The sequence below is a fragment of the Bufo bufo genome, chromosome 8 (genome assembly GCF_905171765.1).
Source record: "Bufo bufo chromosome 8, aBufBuf1.1, whole genome shotgun sequence".
NCBI lineage: Eukaryota > Metazoa > Chordata > Amphibia > Anura > Bufonidae > Bufo > Bufo bufo.
This window is the reverse complement of record NC_053396.1, coordinates 205,984,067-205,989,106: the sequence shown is the minus strand read 5'-3', so window position 1 is coordinate 205,989,106 and position 5,040 is coordinate 205,984,067.

Genomic DNA, 5,040 nt, shown 5'->3' with positions numbered 1-5,040 from the left:
ATGGCGGTAAAATTGTGTTTACTGGGGTCCTCCTAGTAGCAAAATATAGTCAAGGATAATCTGCGTTTGACACTTTAACATAGTAACATACCGTATTTTCCGACGTACAAGACGACTGGGTGTATAAGACGACCCCCAACTTTTCCAGTTAAAATATAGGGTTTTGGCTATACTCGCCGTATAAGACTACCCCTCCAACGCTATTTACTTTGGCATCAAGATCTGCAGGTAAATGTTGTGCAAGTTTCGTCCTTTGCCTCAGTCCCATATTATGTCTTTCTAGGAATCTAGTACACAGGATACAGTGGCCTTAGATCTGTGGCTGTGATCTGGGTTAGATTGGGCCACTGAAGTGCAAACAAACGTATTTTATATCGTGTCACTACATAACCGTGTTGGCGATGCTCATTCACCATGTCTGCTACATGTTTTTTGAGTTCTGGCCAATGTGGGGTGCCTCTTCTTAATGTACACTCACCCCTTGGCATACTCTTTAATGCTTTTTCATTTGCTTTCCAGTCCCGAACAATCTTTTCTGTTACTCCATATTGTCTTGCAGCAGCGCAGTTATTATGTTCAATGGCAAAGTTTACAACTTTAAGTTTGAAACTGGCTTCATATATCTTTCTTCTTGCTGGTAGAGCCATGATGGGGTCTTGACTGTTAGCCTTTTGTATACTGTACTGTATGTACTGGTACTGTACTGTATGAACCGGTACAGATACTGGTGCTGTACTGTATGTACTGTATGAACCGGTACAGATACTGGTGCTGTACTGTATGTACAGATACTGGTGCTGTACTGTATGTACAGGTACTGTACTGTATGAACCGGTACAGATACTGGTGCTATGTACTGGATGTACTGGTGCTGTACGGTATGAACAGGTACTGGTGCTGTACTGTATGTACTGTATGAACCGGTACAGATACTGGTGCTGTACTGTATGTACAGATACTGGTGCTGTACTGTATGTACAGATACTGGTGCTGTACTGTATGTACTGGTGCTGTACTGTATGTACCGATACTGGTGCTGTACTGTATGTACAGATACTGATACTGTACTGTATGTACAGATTCTGGTGCTGTACGGTATGTACAGATACTGGTGCTGTACTTTATGTACAGATACTGGTGCTGTACTGTATGTACAGATACTGGTGCTGTACTGTATGTACTGGTGCTGTACTGTATGAACCGGTACAGATACTGGTGCTGTACTGTATGTACAGATACTGGTGCTGTACTGTATGTACAGATACTGGTGCTGTACTGTATGTACAGATACTGGTGCTGTACTGTATGTACAGATACTGGTGCTGTACTGTATGTACAGATACTGGTGCTGTACTGTATGTACAGATACTGGTGCTGTACTGTATGTACTGGTGCTGTACTGTATGTACTGATACTGGTGCTGTACTGTATGTACAGATACTGGTGCTGTACTGTATGTACAGATACTGGTGCTGTACTGTATGTACAGATTCTGGTGCTGTACAGTATGTACAGATACTGGTGCTATACTGTATGTACAGATACTGGTGCTGTACTGTATGTACAGATACTGGTGCTGTACTGTATGTACTGGTGCTGTACTGTATGAACCGGTACAGATACTGGTGCTGTACTGTATGTACAGATACTGGTGCTGTACTGTATGTACAGATACTGGTGCTGTACTGTATGTACAGATACTGGTGCTGTACTGTATGTACAGATACTGGTGCTGTACTGTATGTACAGATACTGGTGCTGTACTGTATGTACAGATACTGGTGCTGTACTGTATGTACTGGTGCTGTACTGTATGTACAGATACTGGTGCTGTACTGTATGTACTGGTGCTGTACTGTATGAACTGGTACAGATACTGGTGCTGTACTGTATGTACTGTATGAACCGGTACAGATACTGGTGCTGTACTGTATGTACAGATACTGGTGCTGTACTGTATGTACTGGTGCTGTACTGTATGAACTGGTACAGATACTGGTGCTGTACTGTAGGTACAGATACTGGTGCTGTACTGTATGTACTGGTGCTGTACTGTATGAACTGGTACAGATACTGGTGCTGTACTGTATGAACTGGTACAGATACTGGTGCTGTACTGTAGGTACAGATACTGGTGCTGTACTGTATGTACAGATACTGGTGCTGTACTGTATGTACTGGTGCTGTACTGTATGAACTGGTACAGATACTGGTGCTGTACTGTAGGTACAGATACTGGTGCTGTACTGTAGGTACAGATACTGGTGCTGTACTGTAGGTACAGATACTGGTGCTGTACTGTGTGTACTGGTGCTGTACTGTATGAACCGGTACAGATACTGGTGCTGTACTGTATGTACTGGTGCTGTACTGTATGAACCGGTACAGATACTGGTGCTGTACTGTATGAACCGGTACAGATACTGGTGCTGTACTGTATGTAGATACCGGTGCTGTACTGTATGTACAGATACTGGTGCTGTACTGTATGTACAGATACCGGTGCTGTACTGTATGTAGATACTGGTGCTGTATTGTATGTACAGATACCGGTGCTGTACTGTATGTAGATACTGGTGCTGTATTGTATGTACAGATACTGGTGCTGTACTGTATGTACAGATACCGGTGCTGTACTGTATGTAGATACTGGTGCTGTATTGTATGTACAGATACTGGTGCTGTACTGTATGTACAGATACCGGTGCTGTACTGTATGTAGATACCGGTGCTGTACTGTATGTACAGATACTGGTGCTGTATTGTATGTACAGATACTGGTGCTGTACTGTATGAACTGGTACAGATACTGGTGCTGTACTGTAGGTACAGATACTGGTGCTGTACTGTATGTACAGATACTGGTGCTGTACTGTGTGTACTGGTGCTGTACTGTATGAACCGGTACAGATACTGGTGCTGTACTGTATGAACCGGTACAGATACTGGTGCTGTACTGTATGTAGATACCGGTGCTGTACTGTATGTACAGATACTGGTGCTGTACTGTATGTACAGATACCGGTGCTGTACTGTATGTAGATACTGGTGCTGTATTGTATGTACAGATACCGGTGCTGTACTGTATGTAGATACTGGTGCTGTATTGTATGTACAGATACTGGTGCTGTACTGTATGTACAGATACCGGTGCTGTACTGTATGTACAGATACCGGTGCTGTACTGTATGTAGATACTGGTGCTGTATTGTATGTACAGATACTGGTGCTGTACTGTATGTACAGATACCGGTGCTGTACTGTATGTAGATACCGGTGCTGTACTGTATGTACAGATACTGGTGCTGTACTGTATGTACTGGTGCTGTACTGTATGTACAGATACTGGTGCTGTACTGTAGGTACAGATACTGGTGCTGTACTGTATGAACCGGTACAGATACTGGTGCTGTACTGTATGTATGTACAGATACTGGTGCTGTACTGTATTCACCATTACATGTATCTGCTCCCCAGATAGACTCTGTTTTTTCACCACAGATAAGATGCACACCAAACTTCATTAGAGATCCGCCGTTCCAACACTAGAATTGGCTGAAGTGCAGATGCTCCTGCTTCCCTCTGCCTTCCCTCAGAATCGCCAATCCAACCTAGTATACAAAAACCAGCCAATCACGGCAAGCGATGTACCGGTATTTTCTGTGCACACTGCATACAAAGCCTGCTTGGATTGGGTGGGTCAGCTCTCCCTGCCTGCCCAGCCCTCCCTGTCTTCAAGACGATCTGAGCGGTAGTACGCAATGTGATACTGCCGGCATGAGAAAACCACTGAGAGCAGGGAGAGGCGGCTGCTTCAGGAGCGGCTGGCCGGGATGCAGCGCACGGTGGCTCAGCTAGAGGGCGCCTGTCCCTGAGGCTGGAGAAGGACAGCTTCTCCAGTCCGGCTAGGAAGTAAGTTTCAGCACGCCGTATACCGGCATATAAGACGACCCCCAACTTTTGAGAAGATTTTCATGTGTTAAAAAGTAGTCTTATACGCAGGAAAATACAGTAGTTCAGCCTGTCATCCTGCAAGTTGATCCAGAGAAAGGCAAAAAAACAAAAAACCCTGTGAGGTAGAAGCCAATTGTCCCCATTTTCGGGGGAAAGAAAATTCCTTCCCGACTCCAATCAGACAATCAGACTAACTCCCTGGATCAACGACCCCTCTCTAGTAGCTATAGCCTGTAATATTATTACGCTCCAGAAATACATCCAGGCCCCTCTTGAATTCCTTTATTGTACTCACCATCACCACCTCCTCAGGCAGAGAGTTCCATAGTCTCACTGCTCTTAGCGTAAAGAATCCTCTTCTATGTTTGTGTACAAACCTTCTTTCCTCCAGACGCAGAGGATGTCCCCTCGTCACAGTCACAGTCCTGGGGATAAATAGATGATCGGAGAGATCTCTGTACTGACCCCTGATATATTTATACATAGTAATTAGATCTCCCCTCAGTCGTCTTTTTTGTTGATAATCTTTCAGGGTACTGTAGTTGCCCCATTCCAGTTATTACTTTAGTTGCCCTCCTCTGAACCCTCTCCAGCTCTGCTATGTCTGCCTTGTTCACAGGAGCCCAGAACTGTACACAGTACTCCATGTGTGGTCTGACTAGCGATTTGTAAAGTGGTAGGACTATGTTATTATCACGGGCATCTATGCCCCTTCTGATGCAACCCATTATCTTATTGGCCTTGGCAGCAGTTGCCTGACACTGGTTTTTGCAGCTTAGTTTGCTGTTTATTAAAATTCCTAGATCCTTTTCCATGTCAGTGTTACCGAGTGCTTTACCATTTAGTATGTATGGGTGACTTGCATTATTCCTTCCCATGTGCATAACCTTACATTTGTCAGTGTTAGACCTCATCTGCCACTTCTCTGCCCAAGTCTCCAATCTCAAACCTAATATCTCAGCTTCTCGACAGATTGCTATTTTTTGAACTTTTCCCTGAATACTGTAACTAGAGCTGATTCCCTATGGGGCAATACCGGTGACTTCTGCACCTCCCTTCCCTCCTGTGGCCTCCGCCTCCCTGGAG